The sequence below is a fragment of the Pan troglodytes genome, chromosome 9, assembly GCF_028858775.2.
Source record: "Pan troglodytes isolate AG18354 chromosome 9, NHGRI_mPanTro3-v2.0_pri, whole genome shotgun sequence".
Taxonomy (NCBI): domain Eukaryota; kingdom Metazoa; phylum Chordata; class Mammalia; order Primates; family Hominidae; genus Pan; species Pan troglodytes.
This window is the reverse complement of record NC_072407.2, coordinates 104,537,200-104,544,466: the sequence shown is the minus strand read 5'-3', so window position 1 is coordinate 104,544,466 and position 7,267 is coordinate 104,537,200.

The window sequence follows — 7,267 nt, the reverse complement described above, 5'->3', positions numbered from 1 at the left end:
CTCCTCTACCATAATTTTGATATGAAAAGTGGAGTCCTTGGCAGAAAAAGCAGAGTCTATGTCTGAATCGTTCCGAGAAACAATGGTTAGCACAGTTTAGCACATAAAAGTTGTCCAACAAATATTTGTTGAAGCCAAGCGCTGTGGCTCACGCCTGTAATTCCAGCACTTTGGTCAAGGTGGGTGGATCACTTAAGACCGGGAGTTCGAGACCAGCCTGGCCAACATAGCGAAACCCCGTCTCTACTAAAAATACAAACAAATTAGCTGGGTGTGGTGATGCACAACTGTAGTCCCAGGTACTTGGGAGGCTGAGGCAGGAGAATTGCTTGAACTTGGGAGGCGGAGGTTGCAGTGAGCTGAGATCATGACACTGCACTCCAGCCTGGGCGACAGAGTGAGACTCTGCCTCAAAAAATAAATAAATGAAATAAAATAAAATATTTGTTGAATGATTGGTTGAATGAATGAATGGATAAGTGGTATTTGTTTGTGTTAACTTACTCAGCTAGGATTTTCATTTACACATCTTCCAGAAGGCAGTGGTATAAATTAAAAATAATAGGTAAGATAGAGGCTAATTTAAATTTGAAATAGCTATATGGTGTCTATTCAGCTTGTTAACGATTAATACTTAGATGTTAATTATAATTTACTTAGGACAGATTTCCTTTGAACTTCATTTCTTACATGTCCATATCAGACAATTAGGTCTTTTTAGCTAAACCCCGATATTCTGGTTATCTTAATAACCATTACATCACCAACAATGATTAAAAGGTATTACCTTAATTACTTTCAGGCAAGGAATTTATCCACTTTGTTCAGCAGCAAGAAGGGCACATGACACAGAGTAAGCACCCGTTAAATACCTGTTGAATAAGGCACTTAATTATTAAACTCCATTTCTCAATGTGAGTACATAACAAAGAATGTGCAGCCATCCCTAATCCACCCTACATACCTACATTCTGATCACTACAGCGACCCTGAAAAGTAGGTATTATTTTATTCATTTCATAAATTAGGAAATTCTCACGGCTGGGATGTGACAGCACTTGCATTTGAAGCTATATTTGTATGTTCCCAAAGTCTTTTTAATTGCCTCCCCAGGCGCAGTGGCTCACGCCTGTAATCCCAACACTTTGGGAAGCCGAGGTGGGTGGATCACCTGAGGTCAGGAGTTCGAGACCAGCCTTACCAACATGGTGAAACCCCATCTTTATTAAAAAAAGAAAAAAATACTAAAATAAATTAGCCTAAAAAATTAGGTGGTGGCAGGTGACTCTAATCCCAGCTACTCGGGAGGCTGAGGCAGGAGAATTGCTTGAACCCAGGAGGTGGAGGTTGCAGTGAGCCAAGATTGTGCCACTGCACTCCAGCCTGGGCAACAGAGCCAGATTCTGTCCTGAAAAAATAAAATAATAATAATAATTGCCTCTCCAGTAAGATAATCTTAAGGACATATACATATAGAAAACAAAAACAAACAACAATTACTGGATATCTGACTTTGTGTCTGGACTTAGTCATTTGCCTCGTGATTGTCCCTGATAGCCATGTTCAGGGACAATCTATTTTCATATAGAATCATCCATCAGGGCCCCATACTGCCTTTTGGCTCCAAATTCTGCCTCTTGGGGTTTTCCTATTAATTGTTGTCAACACAAAGACCAGACCACCATTCCCTATTCAGCCTGGGTTTCCTGTCTTTTCACAAACCAATCATTCAGCCACCAACAAATAACCAGTCCTTGGTTCTTTTTTTTTTTTTTTTTTTTTAGTAGAGACGAAACCACGCTTGTCTAGTCCTTGGTTCTTTGAAGAAAGACTGTGCTTACCTGAATTAACAACATAGAATTGAGCTCTAGGCAAATTTGTCCTTATAACCCAATCACTTTCTCTGATGTGTCCTCAGAAAATGCAAAATATTTTAATACTGGCCTGATGATCATAATTCTTCTCTACTCCAAAATCCTAAAGATATTCTATGTTTTATTTTTAGTTGTTGAGACAGGGTCTTGCTCTGTCACCCAGTCTGGAGTGCAGTGCAGGCTCACTGTTGCCTCAACTTCCCAGGCTCAAGTGATCTTCCCACCTCAGCCTCCTGAGTAGCTGGGACCACAGACACATGCCACAACACCCAACAAATTTTTGTATTTTCTGTAGAGACAGGGTCTTATTATGTTGCCCAGGTTGATCTTGAACTCCTGGGCTCAAGCAATCCTCTCACCTAGCCTCCCAAAGTGCTAGGATTACAGGCATGGGCCACCATGCCTGACCTATATATTTTTTTCTAGCAGTTACAATCTTTCATATTTAAATCCTTACTTATTTTTATATTTCTCCCTTAGGTAGGAATCTAATTTTTATTTTTCCATAAAAACTAATTTTTTCTCCAAAATACACCAAATTCTCATGTGCCTGTTTCTGGGTTCTATTCTGTTCCCTGGTCTATTCGTATGTTCCTGTACCAGTACCACATTGGTTTACCTACTACGGCTGAGTAATATGTTAAATATCTGGTGGAAAGGGGCTGTCCCCTCTTTTTCTTTTTCTTTTTTTTTTCTGATTGTCTTAGGCAGGGGTTAGGGAATTAGGGTTCATGGGCCCAACCCTATTCACTAACTATTTTAGTAAGTTTTATTAAAACACAACTACTCTAATTTGCTTCTTTTGAACACTGCAACAGCCAAATTGGGTAGTTGCATCCAGCCACCAAAGATTAAAATGTTTAATATCCGGTCTTTTGTAGAAAAAGTTGACCAATCCCTGGTCTTAATTTACTCATGGACATGTATACTTTTACATGAATTTCAGAATCATTTTGTAAACATTCCCAGTTCCAAGTTATTGATTGTAAGGAACAGAAACTGATTCCAAATTAATACAGAAATGAATTTTATTGGGAAAGATATCAGAGAGCTCACAAAATCAGAAAGAAGGTTAGAGAAACAGGTTCAGAAAATGGGCAGGAACCATGGGAGGCCTGACAACAGAGAAGGCTATACTGCTGCAGAGAGCCTGGTTAGGACACCACCAGGATGCTGCCACAGAGAATGTTCTTGCAAACCGTCCCTGCATCACCCTACCACTCACACAAGCTTCAGAGTTCCAGAAAGGAGAATGTTATGTCCAAGTTAGGATTACATACTCATAACCTAGTCTCCAGAGAGAAAGAAGATTCTGATTCTTCTCCCACTTCCACAGAGAGAGGCAGGGCTCTGCCCTCTATGAAGACTTACTCAATGGAGGGTTCATTCAAAATATGAGAAGGCACATTCTCCCTAAAGGTGGCTATAATTTTGCTTGGAATTGCCCTAAATTGAGGGAAAATGGTTATCCTTAAATACTGCTGCCTCTTTCATGAAGATGATTTTTCTGATTATTAAGTCCGGTTTCTTTTTGCCCTTTGGTAGAGTTTCAAAATGTTCTTCTGTGGTAGTCTTTTGAGTTTTTGTCTATTAAGTCCTTCATATTTTACCGGGATTTGTGATTGTTTTAGACAGTATCTTCTTTTCTATTATCTTTTTAATTTTATTATTTCTAGTACTGAAAAATGTTACTGACTTTTGTATATTGATCTTGCAATACCCAAGCTTCTTATTACTTCTAAGAGTTTATTGATTTACTTTAAATTTCTATGTAAATAGTCATAGCAGTCATAACACTTGGAAATGACAATTTTATTTCCTCCAATCCAATCGTTATATTTCTTAGTGTTCTATGCTATGTTATTACATTGGCCTGAGCCTCCAGTGTGAGGCAGAACATTATGATAGCCAGTATTCTTGAATTATCCCTAATTTTAAAGCAAACATTTTTCAAGATTTTCCAGGTAAACAGTAAATACCTTTTTATCACATTAAGGAAATTTCTTTCTTGTTTCTAGTTTTCTGCTAATTTAAACTGTAAATAAATATAGCACCTTATGGAATGCTTTTTATGCTCTGTTGAAATGTTCTAGGTATTTCTTTCTTTGGTTTCTTAACATGGGAAATCACATTAATAAATTTTTCAAATGTAGAATTATCTCCTTGCAGTCTTAAGAATTAACTATAACTGGTCATGTTATGCTATATTTTTAAATCATGATATATTATTTTAGTAATTACCAAATTCAGTTACCTAATGCATATTAGTATTCTTGCATTTATGTTCAGAAGTGAGAACTATCTGTAATCTACTTTATTGCACTACTCTTATCAAGTTTTGATATTAGGGTTATATTGGCTTCATAAAAGGAATTAGAAGTCTTTTTTTTTTTTTTTTTTCGGCAGAGTCTCGCTCTGTTGCCCAGGCTGGAGTGCAGTGGCATGATCTCAGTTCATTGCAACCTCCACCTCCTGGGTTCAAGCAATCCTCCTGCCTCAGCCTCCTGAGTAGCTGGGACTACTGGCATGCACCACAACGCCCGGCTAATTTTTGTATTTTTAGTAGAGACAGGGTTTTGCCATGTCGGCCATGCTGGGGAATTTTTAAAAGTTGAAATGATTACAAAGATTACAATTTGTTCTTTATAAAGTTAATACAAATAAAAAAAATAGCCAAGTTGACTGACCACACAGGAAAACTCCGGTTTTACTTATAGTCCTGAGATAATCATTAATAGTTGCCCCTTTCATTCTCAGAATATCACTATTGGGCAATAAATTATCCACTAGGGTAAACCTACAATAACTGACATGGATTTGATGTCACATACTAGCTCTATTACTGTGATAAATTCCCCTGGCCTCTCTGAGTTTCAGGTTTCCCATCAGCAGAATGGAAACTGTGACATTTACCTTCCTGGGTAGTTTGAAGAACAAATGAAATAAAGCAAGTAAACTGACTAATTATTTTTGAAAGTTAGTTAATTTCAGCCGTGGGCATCCGCAACAATTCACAGATTAAAGCAAAAATTCAGCACCCAGATTCAACCCCCAACAGAATTCCAAAGCCTTCTTGACCAGAAGCAGGAAAGTTCATACGAGGTTAGACCACAAATGCCCAGCCCCCACCCCTGCCACCTGCAGCCCTATCTACTAGGTAACTGGGGATATTCAGGTTTGATCTATGGACCCTGAATGTAGGCTCATTGCAATGCTCCATTCTGAAAATCAGGGAAGTCCAAGTTTAAAGACATCACCTTCAGCCACTCCTCAGACCCATCATATGTCCTGCCAATTGTCTCATTCATCAAGTCCTTCTCCTGGGTATTTCCTTGCACTTGTTTATCCTCCTCTCCACAAATATGTGGCAGGGTGTAAATGCTCACTATTTCAGTACAAAATTTTAAGCTGCTTTTGTTTTTCTTCCCTTTTTTTGATGGACTAGAAAGTGAAATGCAAATATTTTCCCTCACTTTGGATTAGTAATCCCTCCCTTTCCTGGAGGAAAGAGGAACATGTTTTTCAAGTTATGAATCTGATGAATTATAAAAGCATATGGTGAAAGAACAAGAGGGAGAAATATCCACCCAAACTAGAGATTACTTTAGAGGTCCTGAAGAGAAGAGATCTGTAGGTCTAGAAGCAAGAGGACCCATTCTCTGCTTGGGTCATTACTGTGGGAAGCAAGACTCCAGGCAGGAGGTATTCAGTTCATCTAGGAAAACAAAGCCCTAGGCCATGGGTTGCAGAGCTTTGCCGAATAGCCCAGTGTCCTAAATATGTCACGGAAACTGCCAGTTGCTGCCAGACCTGCCAGTATTGTGCAGACACAGACAATGGGCATGTCAGCATTGACTGATGTGGGAGATGACCAATGACTAAGGAAGGCCTCCGGAGCCTTGGCAGAGTAAGGGAGTGTGACTGAGGTGGGACCCAACCTACTGGAGTGATTTACATTCACCTTCCTACCAGCCTAATGCGTGGCAGCTTGGAGTCAAAATTAGGTGGATTCATAGGTCATAAACGTTATACTTCTCTCACACTTGAGCTTTCCCACTTAAGAGTCAAACATTATAATACAGGAGATTCCTAATTCAGGGTGTAGATCTAGTAGTCAAGAGACTACCCCCGGAGGAAAGATTTCTCTGCTGACCATTCCTTGGTTACCGTTCCAGATTTATTCTGGCCACACTCCAACCATGCTTCAGCCTCTCACACCACACTGCTCACCAGCCTCAGCCTTGATTGTCAGCCCCAGAAGCTGGGCCAGGTTTTCAGGGTTGGGCTTCAGTATCTCCTCTCTTGCCCTGTCTTGATCTGGTTCATCTCAAGAACAAGACACTTGCAGGATGCAAGGAGTTTCACCTCTTCAGTTTCACCTTTCAGATGCTCTGGGGTGGCTGTGTGTCCCCCTGTGACTCTCAAATCTGTATCTTCAGCCCTGCCCTCACTACAGAATAGCAACTCGTATGTATGAGAATTCTACTGGACATCCCCTTGAGTCTCCTACATAAAAATCAAGAACCAGATACTAAAAACGAACCTATTAGCTCATGCTACCCTGCCCTTTGATGTCACCATCTCAGTGATTAGAACCACGACCCAGTTGCTTTAATCAAAAACCCAAAGTCACTAATTCCTTTAAAATGTTCTTAATTCACTATCTTCTCCAGTCCCATTGCTGCTGAGTTAGGTCAGGGCCTCATCATCTCCTGTTTGAATTATTACAACAGCCACCAGTTTGTCCAGTTTCTATATACACTCCACAAAGCCAAACTGATCATTCTAAAACACAAAGTGACGGTCAGTCCCCTTTTCACACTCTTCAGAGATGCCCTACTACTCTTGTTGTATGACATACAAATTATGACCCCTGGCCAAATCCAACCTGCAGCCTAATATTGTACTCAAGCTAAGAATGGATTTTGTATTTTTTAAATGCCTGCAACCAAAACAAAACAGGAACATCCAATGGTGGCCATATCTGGCCTTCAAAGCCTAAATTATTTACTAGCTAGTCCTTCACAGAAAAAGTTTTCTACCCCACTAAAATTTAGATAGCCCCACTGTGGCCCTCCTATAACCACTTCCCCCCTCACTCAGGACAGGAGTCTCTATGGGTCCAAAGGGCTGTTCTTCCCAGAGTCTGTGTCCTCCCTACTTACAGACAACACTCCTGGAACACCCAGCCCAAAGAATCTGAGTCTGCTTCCAGACCCATGAAGCCACCAGGCTGCCAAGGCTCATTCTTAAGCCTTAGAGGAGGCCAAAAGGCAGATGTTTTCATGAGGATAGGACATAGCTTAGACATGCAGGCTGGGCTATTCACAGATGTGTGTGAGGATCTTTAAGTTGGAGGAGAGGAAACAGGAAGACAACCAAAAACCTGTACT